Source organism: Podarcis bocagei (genome assembly GCF_964188305.1).
Source record: "Podarcis bocagei genome assembly, chromosome: 9".
In the NCBI taxonomy this organism is placed as follows: Eukaryota; Metazoa; Chordata; class Lepidosauria; order Squamata; family Lacertidae; genus Podarcis; species Podarcis bocagei.
The window spans coordinates 6,335,892-6,353,537 of record NC_138134.1 but is presented as its reverse complement, the minus strand read 5'-3'; the positions used below and the strand labels follow the sequence as shown (position 1 = coordinate 6,353,537).

Sequence of the window (17,646 nt, the reverse complement as noted above, 5' to 3'; positions counted from 1 at the left end):
GCCGGCTCCTCCCCGCTCCCTCCCCTGGTTTCCGCTGGCAGCCGAGGAGAGGCGAGGCGGAGCCGCCGCGAGCGGAGCGCAGCCCTTCCCCGCCGCCGCCCGGGTTCGCTTCCGACGGCGCAGCCAAGACGGTGAGTGCGGCGCGGCGTCGCGCGGGTCCCGCCGCCGCTGCCCGGGGGTCGGCGGGCGAGGCTGGGCCGGACGGGGGCCGGGCAGGCCTGCCTGCCTGCAGGGGAAGCCGGACTCGGCGCAGGAGCCGGACAAAGGGGAGACGGCCCCGCGGTCCCGGCGCGGCTGGGAAGGAGGGTCGCCCCGGCTGCTCCGGGAGGGCGGCGAGGCGCCAGGATGCGCGCAGCCGAGGAAGCGGAGGGGCGGAGCGGACCGCCCTCCCGGGGGCGCGCCGGGGAAGGAATGCGCGGCTTCGGCGCCCAGATGGGGCGCAGCGACTACAAGGCCCACCATCCCCGGCCCTCGGGACCAGCGGCGAGGGATGACGGGAGTTGTAGTCGCCGCGCATCTGGTGCCGGAGAGGGAGAAGCGCGGGGCTTAGTTGCATCCGAGGGAGCGAGAGAGCGCCCGTGGCCCGGAGCGAGGCGGCTCGCGAGGGATGGAGAGAGCGCCTGAGGGAAAGTCCGGGCAGACGGGCGAGGGAGACGGCGCTCCTGGAGCACGACGGCGCCCGAGTTGGAGGTAGGAGGCTCGGCGTCGAGGCGGCTCGCGCGGGCGGAGCCTTCAGGGAAGCCTCTCGCCCCCTTTCCCGGGGGGCTGAAGTTGGGCCACAGCTCCGAAAGTGGGAAGCAGGCAGGGAGAGAAGCGGACAAGGGGCGTGGAAACCAGCCCGATCGAGGACCCTGGAAGGCAAGAGCAAAGTTTGCTCTTTGAGATCTAACACCGCAAAATATGCAGCAAAGAAAAGCGTGGGGACAGGGGCTGTCAAACCTTGAAAACGTGCCCTTGCAATGAATCCCAAAATGTCCTCTTTGAAAAGCTCTTTCCCAACCCATCCCACTTCCCTAGCACAGAGATAGACCACACATTTGAGAAGTCATAAAATGGCTTGCCTACACGGAACTCTTCAAAGTTCAGATTCATGTGCTTTTCCGTGCAGAAGTCAGAAAAGATGCACAGGCAGTCAAAACTTTGCTTAGTTACAAAAGGTGCAAGTTTCTGAACTATTGGTACAGAAGAACACTTGTTTCAGACTCCGTTCTGGACTGAAACAAAAGAGGCTGGTTAAAGCTATTCTCAGATCTCCTTACATACCAAAATTCACTTGAAGAGTGAGAGATAACAAAGGCTTGGTGAGCCGGTGGGAAGTGATGGCACAGGCTAAGCCTGGCAGGACAGCTTACATCTTCATACACTAATTAGATTCAAACCTGCTAGGTTTATATGAGGCTGGAACCCTACGCCTGATATACATAGGGTGCTTCTTGGCTAATGCTTCCTGGTTGTTTTGTTCATTTTAATCCCTGTTTACTGCGCTTCACAGGAAGTGCATATTTGAAGGGAAGTCCTTTGGCCTCATAAAGAAAGGGAATGCAAGCAGCAACTGATTTAGCCTTGCCAAGTGCTATTTTTCTAGAAAAAGAGGTGCCAGAACTCACCGTGAATGCCTCCCTCGTTCTCTTAGAATGGCAATGGCGCCCACCTGAGAGGTGCCGGAACTGAGTTCTGCTGAATTCTGGCTGGGAAAAACCCCTGTGCTTGTCCATGTATGTGCGTAACCACACATGAGCACATCTGCCTGAACCTGGAAGTGACCTGAAAAGTCACAGAAAGGGGCAGAACAGGGTGGGGCAGCCTTACACGTGCCCCACCGATGCTCATGGGGGTCTGGAACGTAACCCCGATGCAAATTGGTTGCTGCCTGTATGGACTTCTTGTTCCTCTCCTGCAGGAGTTCAGAGAAGTGTATGAACTTCAATAACATGTTGGTTATGGAAAGCGGCATAAAATCGAGTGTATTCTTTTAATGCTTGTTGAATTCAGGTGGATGATAGAAATGCGCAGTCAACCATTCTGTATCAGAATGTAGCTTTGCAACACCCGGGAGAAATTTGTGAGTAAAATAGCAGAACTAGTGACATAGATGAGGGCTCACCACACAGTTACAATGAGTTATCTTTGTCTACAAACAAACAGTGTTTGGTCAATGTTAATAATAGGCTGCTAAACATGCAAGGATATTTTCTGCCTTAAAAGTTAGAAAGGTAGATTGCCAAGGGACATTCATTTTCAAGCAATTTGCCCAGGAGAATGAAGAAATTATTGATAAAAAGGCATGGGACAGAAATGTAATAATTAGACTATTCACAGGTCTTCATTTTTAAATAAATGTACCACATATATTCTAATAATGCCCAGCATATATTCTACCTAGAAAAGTGTGGCTGTATTTATAAAGAAATTTTCCTCATGGGTGTTTGTACTAACTAATTGTCTCAGGGAAAAAGAAATATGTGCAAATTATGAGTGATCTCGTTCTTAGTGCTTTAAATGCTGCAAACTTTTTGCCCCATTGTCCACCTAGGAAAATGGCTGAATTCATTCCATATATACTGTTGGGATAGAGACTCTCACAACTTGTAACTCTTCCTATGGCCCCCATTCACCCTGTGTTGTTTTCAAATCCTTCCAGGGTCTGAGATAAGTCTCATAGTATTAATTAAATACTAAACAGTCTTGGAAACGTTAAGAAATGTTTCCAGTCAGCAAACATGTCCTAGTCTCCCTCTTGATTCATATATGAACTTGGAAAACCCACTTGCTCAGCTGGACTTTTCTTCTGTGTAGACATGCATGTGATGGCGCTGTTAGCTGTTCTAAACAGTTAGAAGTAACCCCAAAGTGGAAAATATTGGGGGATTAAATGAGGAGCAGGAGAACTATGTAAACCACCTTGAACTCCATTGGAGAAAAATGTGAGATATAATGCCATGGTACAATTTTAATTGGGTTTCCCCCCCAACTGTGATACACAAAGGCACATAAAGAAATTCATAACCATGGTTGAGAGAAGAGCCTTTAATTGCTAGCCCTTCACTGATTTTAATTGGTCAAAAGCCAAATGAAAACAATATTTCCCCCCCATGTTGATACCTCTTTACAAGAGAACCATACAAGGGTTTGCAGGTGAACAGTCCTATCTCTCAGCCCTCCCACTTGAAGCAGCAGGGGTTGCTAGAACTTGGACTATAACTGTATTGGAGCATGTGAAGGAATAGATGGGTCCTCCTTTATTCACCAAGTAACTCTAAGAAGTCTTGCATAGCTCTCCAACTATGCAAAATTGTTTTTCTCAACTGTTTTGTTTTAAGGCAGCTGCATATTCTGCAACCAGGGCTGTCTTAAGCATATGTGGCACCGGGGTGCAAAGATTCAGCCAGCGCCTCCCGGTTGCCCAGTCCCTGGCGTGCAGGAGCTAGCCTGCCACCTCAGCGTCTCGCTGGCTCGGTTGCCCCCGAACTCGCGGCGCAGAGTCGTCTGCAGCAGAAGAGGCTGCCGTGGCGCTCCGACCAATGGGCGGGCTCTTCCCCAGACTCAACTCTTGGGCCCCAGACTCTCAGCCTGGCGCCCCTGAGAGCCCAGCACCCGGATGCCCCGCACCCCTAGTGCCTATGGATAAGATGGCCCTGTCTGCAACCAGTACACACAGCCAGTTCAAGTTAATTTCACAACTTTATCCAGTCTCAGGACAAGGAAAAAAATTTGAGGGAGAAATGAGCCGCTTCCAAACATAGATTACATTCACACAATGCTGATAACCTGATGATGCAGAGTTTTCTTACGATATTAAATGCATAGTTTGCTATCGCATGTTATCTTTTTACAATTGCATACCCTCCAATATCCCAGTGATAAACTGCAGGGCGCGAGCCCAACATCTCCCCCATCAAATTTTCCCCTTGAAGGGGCAGATTTGTGTTTTTCTCTCTGACACACACATACACGCCCCGCCAGCCCATTTTCTTCCTATCCCTCTACACCTACATTTGCAAGATTGCTAACCCCTGCGCCAAGTCCCCTTTGCCAGCACTACCTGCCTTATCACCCACTCCCCTTTGCCAGCTGCCAAGGACCCCCTTGGCTCTGTTGTAAATAAAAATATGCCCTTTTCCCTTATGGGGTATCCAAGAGCCTATATAGAGTCCTTACATAGGTTCCCTATTGGTAGGAGAAAATAGCAGAGGCCAACCAGAGAATATTGAGAAGCAAAGCAGCTAGTAAGCCTGATCTTTATTGATCTGTTGCAACAGGGTGCTCCCCTCACACGCAGGAGAGGAAGAGGACCCCTTAAAATGCCGTGCAAGGGCTTATAAAGACTTTTGAAATTCCCATTCTCTAGATCAAGACCACCCCCAGAAACATTATGCATACATCACAGAAGGGGTGTAACCTAAGACCACCCCTCAGATACATCCCGCCTACATCACAGAAATTTTAATGTTGTTTTTCTCCTGTCACAGTTTATCTCCTGTCTGGCAAGTTACTTGATTGGATTGCCTGGGGAGCCTGGCCATTCTTTTGTAGTGGTAAAATACTTATTTCCTGGGCCAGGCCATAGGCTCACACCTTATTCATATCTTTGAGACAGGATTTGTGAGGAAAGAGACAACGGGGAGGCTTTTCCAGTTTAACCTTGCAGAGAAAGGATTTGGTCAGTTTAGGAATAAAATGGTTCCAGTTTGGTCTTCCTGTGTTGATCTATGTACGTGCGGTTATGAACATTACCATATATCTAAGACCATAAAATTCCTATCACAGCTCCAGCCCTGTCTACCTCCTACATTCCTTTTTAAAAAGGATTTTTTTTAAAAAAGGGGGGAAAAGGTGCTTTGAGCTACCACAGGCTTTTTCCGGTGCATTCCTATACATGCCTACTGAAGTCCTGCTGTGCTCTCTGTATGACCTGTTTTGCTATGGCTGGTTACAACTCTTCAAATATCACAAATTGCAAAAAGAACAAAATGAATTCTCTACGCAAAGTTGTTCACAAATTGATAAAGATACAGGTTTGGGCAAACTACCCCCTCTAATTGTGTAAAAGAGGTTTGATTTGATTTCTACATTTGTTAGAGTGAAACTGCAGCCACACCTCTTCTCAACTGCTTTTCCACTTGATTCCTTTTGTGCACAGCATTTATTCCCTCTTCAGATAAATCCCCCATCTTGTCTTCATTTGCTTTACAAAGCTAGGTGTCAACAATCCTCAGTGGAAAGAAAGCCCTCGTCCCCATAGATCGGCTGGCACCAGATGACCAGCCAGATGGTGGAGATGTCAGTTGCCAAATCTGGCGACAATTAACAATTGCTATTAAAAACGTTATATTAAAAATGTGTCACTGATATGAATTGTGTATTGGCTCATGTGATTTGGGAGGGGGGAAGATTACGATCATTGGTAAAATGTGCGACTGAATTGTTAAATGTATTAGCGTTAATGATACACACAATTTGTTTTTTGCTTTGTACTCTTGGGGGCTGGGAGGCACCTGGTGTGGCTGTAACAGTATTTTTCTGTACAGTGGTGCCCCGCAAGACGAACGCCTTGCAAGACAGAAAACCCGCTAGACGAAAGGGTTTTCCATTTTGGAGGCGCTTCGCAAAACGAATTTCCCTATGGGCTTGCTTCGCAAGACGAAAGCCCATAGGGAAATCTCCGGGACAGCGGGGAAGCGCAGCGCTTCTTCCCCACTGTCCTCGGACCTCCTCCGAAGGCTGGCGGTGGGGAGAAAAGCCCTTCTGCGCACCGCCAGCCTGGCAAGCGGTTTCCATAGGAACGCATTAATTGATTTTCAATGCATTCCTATGGGAAACCGTGCTTCGCAAGACGAAAAACTCGCAAGAAGAAAAAACTTGTGGAACGAATTAATTTCGTCTTGCGAGGCACCACTGTATCTACAAATGGCTTCATATCTGCCTGTTGTCATCCAATGCTCCTTCCCTCCAGCTTTTCCCTCAGTTAAATCATCCTTTGTCTTAGAAGCCCCCTGCCCCTGGGAAGTCCTTTCCCGTTCTTGTGTGTCCTCAGACACCATACTGTTCTCCTTGGAATTCTCCAGGAGATTGCTCCACACTTCTGTCCTAAGCTTACTCAGCCTCACAACTGCCTCCACTTGGATATCTTCCGTCTTAAATAAACACAAGCTTCGTGTTTTTGATTCGAGGGAAACTTTTTCTGTTTTAAATCCCATTGCTGAGGGGCAGATCCCAAGGGCAGACTATGAAGCCTACCTTCAGTTACTGCCAACATAGTCTTAGTTTCTTTTGTGGAAGCCAGTCAACATTTTGTAATCCTTTGGGCTGGTAAAATTAAAATTTGACTCTTGATTCTTCATTGCAGGGGGTTGGACTAGATGACTCTTGGGGGTCCCTTCCAACTCTACAGGTCCTATGATTCTATGATTCACATGACTTGTGACCTCACGTCCATTGAACTAATCCATTTCACTATTTGGACATCTTTCTCGTGGTGCTTTTAGCCGCCTTGTTTTACGTGCAACGGAAGCGGTACTGAAGTCCCACATGGAATCATACAGGCAGTACAGGAGCGCAGTGTCAATCCAAGCTCTTAAAGCTAGCAGCCTGCCAACAAGTTGTTACTTGGGAGGTGATGCAACTAAAAACACGCTTTCTAGCACTGTAATATATCACACCAAGGCTGTGTTTGCCAGGCACTGCATTGACAATGAGTTACCGTATTTTTCGCTCTATTGGACGCGCCGGACCACAGGACGCACCTAGTTTTTACAGGGGAAAATCAAGGAAAAAAATATTATCCCTCCCCCCCAGCCCCAAAGAGCAACGGACAGGCTGCGTGCAGCCTGTCTGCTTCTCCCAGAGCTTCTCGGGGCTGCAGGGGAAGCCCGGGTTCCCCCACCAGCCCCAAAGAGCAAAGAAGCCAAGACAGCGCACGGGATCCATAGCCGCGCAACCTCTCCAGCCAGGAGCTAAACCTCTCCAGCGCGGCTAAAGAAGACAAGGCAGTGAGTGCGATCCATCCCACTCACTGCCCTGGCTTCCTCTTTAGCCTTGCGCAGCATCTTTAGTCTTGCGCAACGGGATGGATTGCGCCCGCTGTCCACCGGGGCTGGACTAGATGACTCCTGGGGTTCCCTTCCAACCCTGCAATTCTATGACCTCGGAAGGTGTTTGGGGTCTCCACCACTGGAGGCTTTTAAGCAGCGGTTGGGGGACCATCTGTCTGGCGTTCTTTAGCTGTGATTCCTACATTGTGAGGGGGCTGGGCTAGATGACCCTCGGGTGGCCCTCCCAACTCTATACAGTCCTACAGTTCTGCAGCAGGAGATCCACAGCCACTTAGAATCATAGAATCATAGAGTTGGAAGAGACCACAAGGGCCATCGAGTCCAATCCCCTGCCAAGCAGGAAACACCATCAGAGCACTTCACACAATGCCCACCATCAGACCACTTCACACAATGCCCACTCCCAATTTTCATCTGAGAGACATGTGGCTTCAGTGTCTAGGCAGGTACCCCCCTACCTGCCACACTTCCCCCACCCCACTTAAGCTAAGGGAATTCCTGCCCAGAGAAGCTCCCAGGTGAGGCAAGGGTTAAGATCTACCTCTGGTAGAGGCATGCAAGGCTAAAGAGGAAGCCGGGGCAGTGGGATGGATCTCGCTCCCTGCCCTGGCTTGCTCTTTAGCCTTGCGAAGCCTCCTCCCCCCTCCCCCCGCTGGAGAGGCGCGCAAGTCTAAAGAGGAAGCCAAGGCAGCGAACGGGATGGATCGCGTTCCCTGCCCTGGCTTCCTCTTTAGCCTTGCGAAGCCTCCCCCCCCCCCAGGCGCGCAAGTCTAAAGAGGAAGCCAAGGCAGCAAACGGGATGGATCGCGCTCGCTGCCCTGGCTTCCTCTTTAGCCTTGCACAGCCCCCCGCGGCTGGAGGGGTGCACAAGGCTAAAGAGGAAGCCAGGGCAGTGAACGGGATGGATCGCGCTCCCTGCCCTGGCTTCCTCTTTAGCCTTGCGAAGCCTCCCCCCGGCTGGAGAGGTTGTGCAAGGCTTTTCTAGAGGAGGGAGAAGGGACTGACTGGCGGTGTCAGTCCCTTCTCCCTCTCGGGGAAAAGCCCGCAAGAGCCGCGCGACGCTTGTGTGGGGCTCTTGAGGGCTTTTCCTGCCTGCCTCCCCCCTGCATTCGCTCCATAGGACGCACAGACTTTTCCCCTTAGTTTTTAAGACGGGAAAAGTGCGTCCTATGGTGCGAAAAGTACGGTAATCTTGGACAATGGGCCTCAATACACATTGGCAGAATTGCAAATGTTCGGAGAAGAAGTTCATTCAGTTGACCATTAGCATGTATTAACCACAACCCAACAGTCTAGCTGAAATATATGTGGACATAATCAAACCGGTGCCAGGAAATCTTGACTTACATATTTTTCAGAATACAGTGGTACCTTGGGTTACATACACTTCAGGTTACATATGCTTCAGGTTACATATGCTTCGGGTTACACACTCTGCTAACGCAGAAATAGTGCTTCAGGTTAAGAACTCGGCTTCAGAATAAGAACAGAAATCGGGCTCCGGCAGCGCGGCAGCAGCAGGAGGCCCCATTAGCTAAAGTGGTCTTTAGGTTATGAACAGTTTCAGGTTAAGAAGGGACCTCTGGAACGAATTAAGTACTTAACCTGAGGTACCACTGTATACCACTGGAATCAGCGTTCTGAGCTGCCCAGATGCAGAGACAATTGCAAATTCTTGAGAGTAAACCGACACATAAAGTCCATTCCTGTCAGAGAACAGAAGGGATAGAGGGGACCTAGAACCAGCTTATGGTGAGCGTATTTATGGAGAGATTTCACAAAGGCCTTGCATACCTGCAGTGGCGTAGCATGGGTTGTCAGCACCCGGGGCAAGGCAAGTAATTTGGGCCCTCTAACCCGTGGATTTGTGCCCTCTAACCCATGGATTTGCGCCCCCTAACCCTCACCCCCAGATGTTGCGCCCGGTGCGGCCGCCCCCTGCACCCCCCACGCTACGCCACTGCTTACCTGGGTGAATTGGACAAAGAACCAATACAAACAGCACATGCAGTGTACAAAGCCAGCCAAAGATGCTTTGCCACCTGAGGCAAAACAGAGAAGGGTATTCCCTTGCTGCTGCCACTATCGTGCTATCATACTCTGCTGCCTGTGCTTTTTGTGATGATAGCTGACTGCAGAAAAATATAAAAATATATGAAATGTTGCCCCTTATATGCCTGTCCCCAACTGACTTTCTGTTCTTCCTCAACCTGGACTTTCCAGTTCAAAGCCTGGAGCTTGAGCAGGATGTGACCCACCAGTTAGATTCAGCTCTCTACTTGCGGCCAATATGCTATGGTCTTGATAGAAGGACTCTGCCTGTAAGCCACAGAGGCGGCAGCCCCATCAAGAGAGTGGGCCATGAATTCAGAAAGAGGTGATCTTAGCATTCAATACAATTTCAAATTTGTATGTAAAATTTCATTAATTGTCAAATACTTCTCATTTAAAAAACCAACAATCTGGTTTAACTGGATTGGTTCACCACAACATCAGATTATTAAAGGGATTTTTGCAACTATAGGAGAATTAAAATGCTGTGCATTGTTTATAGTCTGGTGCCATTTTCTATGAAAATCCCAGTCAGCACATTTTCTTGGCAAATCTGCATGTGTTTTTAGTTATGCTTCCTGCTTTTATATTTCTGTGAGTGTTTCCTTTGATAGCGACTGAGAACAGTGGATTGACTAAATGCCTTACATTAGTATTTTAACAATAGATGTTTGTCCAGGGACAGTGGCTTAGAGTTGGCTGGTACCAGCCATCTACAACCAGTGGATGTGGGAGTCAGGTTCAGGGAACCCAGCCAGTGCAAATAAGCCTGTTTGTTGGGGCTTCTACTGCTTTCCCAACTGAGAAACTGCTGAATGTAATTTAGGAATAATTACCGTATTTTCCGCCCTATAGGACGCACTTTATCCCCTCCAAAAATGAAGGGGAAATGTGTGTGCATCTTATGGGGCGAATGCAGGCTTTCACTGAAGCCTGGAGAGCAAGAGGGGTCGGTGCGCACCCAGCGCCAGCCCCAGCGCCAGCCCCACAAGGTCAGGGGACAGAGGGAGGCGGAATGCCGCCATCCCGCTGTCTCCCGAAGTGGTTTGGAGGCTGACGGCGGGGAGACCCCGCCGCCAGCCCCGCCAGCTCCGGGGACAGTGGGGAGGAGCAGCGCGTCTTCCCGCTGTCCCCGGACCTGATCTGAAGGCGGGCGGCAGGGAGAAGAGCGCTTCTCCCCGCTGCCGGCCTCGCAAGCTCCGGGGACAGCTGGGAGGCGCAGCGCGTCTCACCGCTGTCCCCGGACCTGATCTGAGGGCGGGCGGCAGGGAGAAGAGCGCTTCTCCCCGCTGCCAGCCCCACAAGCGCCTGGGGGAAAAATAATTCCCCCCCCTTTATTTCCCCCCAAAAAACTTGATGCGTCCTATGGGCCGGTGCGTCCTATGGGGTGAAAAATACGGTATGTGAACATGGGGAGAGGCCAGAGGGAAAAGTGGTTAAGTTAGCAAAATCTGTGTAAGCGGGTGTCTCTTTTTTGTTTAGGAAGGAAGAGTTATCATCATCATGATCCTGTGTCCTAATTCTGATTCAAGTCTTTGCATACCGTAACTTACGTATCGAAAATAGGAAGAGTTATGATAACCCTGAGGTTTGCAGAAGTACAAAAACAGTATTTTGAAGAAGCCGGAGCCTTAAGGGGCGGGGGCTGAAAGCAGGGGTGAAGGAATGCGTCATGACACCCAGGGTGGGTGTTGCTGCGTAAGGCGCATGTGCGGCGTTGCTACCGCATGCGCCATACGTAGCGACGTCACAAATGTGCTGTATAGCCACCGGTGCCACTCCAGCGCTGTACGGATAGTGCCGGGATCCTCTCAATCCCAGCCCCGTCCATATAGCGCTGGAGTGGTGCCAGCAGTAAACAGCTATTCAGTGCCTGTGCGCCGTCACTACGTACAGTGCATGCATGCGATGCTGCACATACACTGTACTTAGCAGTTTGCCGCTGGTGCCGGGATCCTCTGCTTGCGGCTGCAGCCATGAATGGAGGATCCTCCACATGCAATTGCAGTGGCGCAATGGCTGCTCGTGCTGCCACGAACCCCCGCGGGGTGACTTCTTGTCACCCCCGCAGACATGGAACCTGGGGCGTAATGGCCCCCCCCCGTTGCAACACCACTGGCTGAAAGTCCCCATAGAAATCAGTGGAGATGAACTAGGCACACCAATGTTCATCCCTGTCTCTCCCAACACAGCCTAAAGAGAACTGTGCATGTTCAGTGGCCATGACGGACTGGTGCCTGAGGGTGGGGTGTGGGAACAGAACAGGAGAGGGGAAATGGAGGGACTGGAGCCATGAAAAGGGCTCTCCCCGCAATGTTTGGTTGCTGGTTGGTTGTTTCTTCTGTTTCTGGTTCAAATCCAGTGTTGGAAACTCAAGATATAGAAACTATGTTCCAAATGGCACATTAAACTATGGTTGCGGTCGCCAAAGCAGAATGTCTAGTTGCCATTTTTGGGCAGGATGACTCTAGAGTCTTATTTTTCAAATGATGGACTGAATGTCATGGACTGGCTGAATGCAAAGGAGTGGGGGAGGCACTAGCTGGAGAACCCCTAAGGGAATCCCCAGGGATAGAAGGCTCAGAGTCAGGGGCTTAGTGGTGGGAAGACAAGGAATGGTCATGAGGAGAAGAGGAAAAAGACTGGGAAGAGGAGGTGTTGGGAGCTGAAGAGGTAACAGGGTTTGGTGAGCAGGAAGAGGTGGTGGAAGAGAGAAGGGGGACCCAGAGATGAGGCAGGCTGCTGAAGAAGCCAGAAGTCTCTCCCTCTTGCTGCAACTTGCTCCCTTCCACTTGGTCTTCCAGAACCAGAAGCGGAATGAAGAAGGCAGAGCAATGGCAGAAAAGGAGTCTCAGATTGCTTGGGAAGGACCTGAGGTAGACCTGGGAAGATGTGGGGAGGCGGGGACCTTTGGTCCTTGCAAGGTCTACCAGGAAGAGGTGCTGCGCTCACTAGGCCTGAGCTGTTTCGTTTCTTTGAATAAGAAGTTATTGCTGACCCGCACCCTACTTTCACCTTGACAACATATTCCTGCAGGACAGATATTTCATGTATTCACTGCATGTACAGGCAACTCCCCGTTGGTGGGATGCGGGGGGTTGTGTTCCTGGTTATCTTGTGCATTGGCATCCACCCCAGCCCCACCTCGCCTTCTTCCAGGGCCAAAAATGGAGTGTGCGTTGGCAGCCACACACCAATCAAATATGCGCAGAATGGTTGCCCCCTGTATTTCCCTCCAAGGAGTTCAAGTTGGCAGACATAGTTCCCTGTCTCCCCATTTCATCCTCACAACAACCCTGTGAGATAGGGCAGGCTGAGAGTGAGTGTGGCCCAAGGGTACTCTGTGAGCTGTATGGCTTAGTAGGGATTCAAACTCTTGCCTCCCAGGTCCTCCCAGGTCCCACTACACCGCCAAGACAGTGATTGCATCCTGATATATATCATACATATGTGGATTGATGTCTAATGTGTATGCAAGAGAATTCTGTATTGGTGTATAAATCTCCTGGCACATACTGCAGTCTGCTTCGTAAGGATGCTAAGACCTTGACTCTGCTGTTATAGCAAATGAATCTTATGGGGTGTCCAGAGCACAGTCTAGTCCTGTTGTTTTGGATGAGTTTCAGTTGGTAAGGCTAGAGGATGTGGACAAGGTGCTTGAATTGGTCAGGGTGACCACTTGCGCTCTAGACCCCTGCCCCTCTTGGCTGATAAAAACCAGCAAGGAGGGAACAGCTGGCTGGGCCAGGGAGGTGATCAATGCCTCTTACAAGAGGGGGTGGTCCCTGCCTGTTTGAAGGAGGCAGTGGTAAAACCACTCCTTAATAACCTTCCCTGGATTCAGAAAACCTAACTAACTACTGACCAGTTGCTAATCTCTCTTTCCTGAGCAAGGTTCTGGAGCGAGTGGTCACAGACCAGATCCAGGCACTTTTGGAAGAAACTGATTTTCTGGATCCATTTCAATTGGGGTTTATGCTGGGTTTTGGCACAGAAACTGCTTTGGTCGCCCTGTATGATGACCTCTGTGGTGAGAGAGACAAGGGAAACATGTCCCTGTTAATTCTCCTTGACCTCTCAGTGGCTTTTGATACCATTGACCAGGCGTCCTCAACCTCAGCCCTCCAGATGTTTTGAGACTACAATTACCATCATCCCTGACCACTTATCCTGCTAGCTAGGGATCATGGGAGTTGTAGGCCAAAAACATATGGATAGCCAAGGTTGAGGAAGCCTACCATTGACCATGGTATCCTTCTGGAGCAGCTGTCTGAGTTGGGGTGGGTGGAACTGCTTTGTGGTGGTTCTGGTCCTACTTGGATGGTCGCTCCCAGAAGGCGATGCTTGGGGAATGCTTTTCAGCCCCATGGAGCATTCACTGTGGAGTTCCTCAGGGCTCAATTTTATTCCCTGCTACTTAACATCTAGGGACACGGGTGGCGCTGTGGGTTAAACCACAGAACCTAGGACTTGCCAATCAGAAGGTCGGTGGTTCGAATCCCCGCAACGGGGTGAACTCCCGTTGCTTGGTCCCTGCTCCTGCCAACCTAGCAGTTCGAAAGCACGTCAAAGTGCAAGCACCGTATTTTTCGCCCTATAAGACGCACTTTTTCCCCTCCAAAAAAGAAGGGGAAATGTGTGTGCGTCTTATGGGGCGAATGCAGACTCCTTGGCTTCAGCGATAGCAACGCGAAGCCCCCGAAGCCTGCGCTCCGGAGGCTTCGCGTTGCTTCCGCTGAAGCCAGGAGAGTCTGCTCTTTGAGGCTGGCGGTGGGGGAAAGCAGCGCTTCCCCCATCGCCAGCCCCAGAGGATGGGGGGCAGCGGGAAGGCGGGTGACGCCTTGCCGCTACTCTCCAACCCGGCTTCGAGGCTGGCGGTGAGGAAAGCATCGCTTCCCCCATCGCCAGCCCCAGAGGATGGGGGGCAGCAGGAAGGCGCGCAACGCCTTCCCGCTACTCTCCAACCCGGGTTTGAGGCTGGCGGTGGGGAAAGCAGTGCTTCGCCCATCGCCAGCCCCAGAGGATGGGGGGGGGCAGCAGGAAGGTGCGCGACGCCTTCCCGCTACTCTCCAACCCTCCTTTGGGCTTTTGCGGGAGATGGGGGAATTCCCCCACCTCCCGCAAAAGCAGGCAAAAGCCGTGCGCTCTTTAAAGGGGCTCCGCGGCTTCTGCTGGCTTTTCTACGAGGGGGGGGAGATTCCCCCACCTCCTAGAAAAGCCTGCAGGAGCCGCGCACCCTTTAAAGAGCAAGCGGCTCTTGGGGGCTTTTCCCCAAGGAGGGAGAAGGGACTGACTGGCCGAGTCAGTCCCTTCTCCCTCCTGCGGGCTTTTGCGGGAGATGGGGGAATTCCCCCACCTCCCGCAAAAGCCGTGCGCTCTTTAAAGGGGCTCCGCGGCTTTTCTAGGAGGTGGGGGAATTCCCCCACCTCCTAGAAAAGCCCGCAGGAGCCGCACACCCTTTAAAGAGCACGCCGCTCTTGGGGGCTTTTCCCCGAGGAGGGAGAAGGGACTGAGTCCCTTCTCCCTCCTGGTCGAAAAGCCCGCAGGAGTCACGTGGGGCTCCTGTGGGTTTTTGCGGGAGGTGGGGGAATTCCGCCACCTCCCGCAAAAGCAGGGAGAAGGTCTTGGAGTAGCGCACAGGCTGCGTGCAGCCTATCCGCTGCTCCCAGAGCTGCGGGGGGGGGGGATCATATTTTTTTCCTTGATTTCCCCCCCTGAAAACTAGGTGCGTCCTATAGGGCGAAAAATACGGTAGATAAATAGGTACCGCTCCGGCGGGAAGGTAAACGGCGTTTCCGTGTGCTGCTTTGGTTCGCCAAAAGTGGCTTAGTCATGCTGGCCACATGACCCGGAAGCCGTACGCCACCTCCCTTGGCCAATAAAGTGAGATGAGCGCCACAGCCCCAGAGTCAGTCACGACTGGACCTAATGGTCAGGGGTCCCTTTACCTTACTTAACATCTACATGAAACCGCTGGGTGGGGTTATCCGGAGGGTTGGAGTATGTTGTCAGCAGTATGCTGATGACACTCAGCTCTATTTCTCCTTTACATCTGCAGGTGAGGCAGTGGAAGTGCTGGACCAGTGTCTTGCCTTGGTAATGAACTGGGTGACAAACAAACTGAAGCTCATTCCAGATAAGACTGAGGTGCTGTTAGTGGGTGGTTCCCTGGACCAGACGGGTGGGAGGTCACCTGCTCTTGATGGGGTTACACTTCCTCTGAAGGAGCAGGTTTGTAGCTTGGGGGTACTCCTGGATCCTCTGCTGTCACTCAAGGCTCAGGTGGCCTCAGTGACCCAGAGTGTCTTCAGTCAGTTTCGGCTGGTGGCCCAGCTATGCCCCATCTGGACAGGGATAGCCTAACTACTGTTGTCTACGCTCTGGTAACTTCAAGGTTAGATTGCTGCAATGTGTTATACGTAGGGCTGCCTCTGAAGACGGTTCGGAAACTTCAGCTATTGCAGAATTCAGCGGCCAGGTTGCTCACCGGAGCAAGATGGTTTGAGCATATCACACCGATCCTGGTCCAACTGCACTGGCTACCAATTACAGTGGTGCCCCGCAAGACGAATGCCTCGCAAGACAGAAAACCCGCTAGACGAAAGGGTTTTCCGTTTTGGAGGTGCTTCGCAAAACGAATTTCCTATGGGCTTGCTTCGCAAGACGACAATGTCTTGCGAGTTCCTGCGGGGTTTTTTTCCTCCCCCCCCTTTTCCCCAAGCCGCTAAGACGCTTATCAGCTGATCCGCTAAGCCGCTTATCAGCTGATCTGCTAAGCCGCTTAACAGCTGATCCGCTAAGCCGCTTATCAGCTGATCCGCTAAGCCGCTTATCAGCTGATCCGCTAAGCCGCTAATCCGCTAATCCGCTAATGGGCTTGCTTCGCAAGACGAAAAAACCTCAAGACGAAGAGACTTGCGGAACGGATTCTTTTCGTCTTGCGAGGCACCACTGTAGTTTCCTGGCCCAATTCAAAGTGCTGGTTTTTACCTATAAAGCCTTAATCGGCTCAGGACTGCAATACCTCAAGGACCACCTCTTTCCATATGAACCTACCCAGACGCTGAGATCATCTTCTGAGGCCCTTCTTTGTGTGTCTCCTCCTTGAGAGCTTCGGAGGGTGGCAACACGAGAACAGGCCTTCTCTGCACTGGCTCCCCATCTATGGAATGTTCTCCCCAGGGAAGTTGGCCTGGCGCCTTCATCATACACCTTTAGGTGCCAGGCAAAAGCATTCCTATTTAACCAGGCCTTTGGTTGATTTGATTGACATCCTATGTCCTTTTAAAATGTGGTTTTTTGGGGGGGAGGGGGTGTTATTGGGTTGAGAGCCAGTGTGGTGTAGTGGTTAAGAGCGATAGACTCGTAATCTGGGGAACCGGGTTCGATTCCCCGCTCCTCCACATGCAGCTGCTGGGTGACCTTGGGCCAGTCACACTTCTCTGAAGTCTCTCAGCCCCACTCACCTCACAGAGTGTTTGTTATGGGGGAGGAAGGGAAAGGAGAATATTAGACACTTTGAGACTCCTGAAGGGGAGTGAAAGGCGGGATATCAAATCCAAACTCTTCTTGTTGTTGTTGTTTTTTTTCTTTTGATGATATATATTATGGTTTTATATTTTGATTTTATTCTGTGAATCACCCTGAGACCTCCAGGTATAGGGTGGTATATAAATTATAATAATAATATAATATAATATAATATAATATAATATAATATAATATAATATAATATAATATAATATAATATAATATAATATAATATAATATAATATAATATAATATAATATAATATAATATAATATAATATAATATAATATAATATAATAATATTTGCAGTGGTGTGTGTCCCATCCCCACTTAGATTCAATGTACTTCATAGGCATGGCTTTCTTTGAATGGATTTATGAGGATAGGAGACAGTTAACAGAGAGGTTCTGATAAACAAGGTTTGATGAGCTTTTCCTGCCTTGTTGTTTAAATCTAAAATTATACATGGCATTTCCTTTGCCCTTGAACTCTTGGAAGTTGATAAACAAATGTATGGATAAAAATGTATCATGAGCCAGACTTAACTAGAATATGTTTAAGAAAAAGTACAGTATGAATAAATAAATTAGTTTGGGAGGAACATAATTACTATGTCTGGTAATTATGACCAAGTGTATAATTACCACGTCAGCTTATATATGCTTGTTGGTGTCTGTTGCTTGCTTAAATGCTTAGTGGCTTTTCGCCACTAGATGGTGCTTACAACACTTCGTTAACTCATAAAGCAGAGGTTTTCAACCTTTCTGGGTCCATGGCTCCCTTGACCAACTATGTACATTATTTCTGTGGCACCCCGTGGGGCTCAGGAGCCCAGTTTTGTCACCCCTTGCCTGCAGAGCTGGCAGCCCCTCACCCCTTTTTGAACACCCTCCCTTGTGGAGGGTTCCCTCAGCCTCCTCGCTCCTCTCCTCTCCTTGGGAGTCCTCTGGGCAACTGCTGCTGCCGCCCCTGGTCTCTGAGCTGCACCCCCCTGCCCCAAAGAGAGGTGCCT

General features: G+C 50.4%; 1 protein-coding gene and 1 long non-coding RNA gene across 3 annotated transcripts in view; one reads left to right on the top strand and one right to left on the bottom strand.

Annotated features, from left to right (window-relative positions):
- Nucleotides 1–11: 11 nt before the first annotated feature.
- TSPAN9 (tetraspanin 9) overlaps nucleotides 12–17,646 on the top strand; it is a 129,665-nt gene continuing 112,030 nt past the window's right edge. Inside the window, exon 1 of one of the 2 annotated variants that reach the window (XM_081207899.1) lies at nucleotides 12–131. The gene's annotated coding sequence lies outside the window, so the exon portion shown is untranslated. Of the gene's footprint in view, nucleotides 132–428; nucleotides 691–17,646 lie in introns of those variants that run through there. The other variant, XM_081207898.1, reaches the window with a different exon arrangement.
- On the bottom strand, nucleotides 14,376–14,836 carry LOC308594483. The gene is made up of 2 exons (XR_014011487.1): nucleotides 14,704–14,836; nucleotides 14,376–14,460 (listed from the first exon to the last, which is right to left on the bottom strand). It is a non-coding gene; the product is annotated as an uncharacterized lncRNA (long non-coding RNA).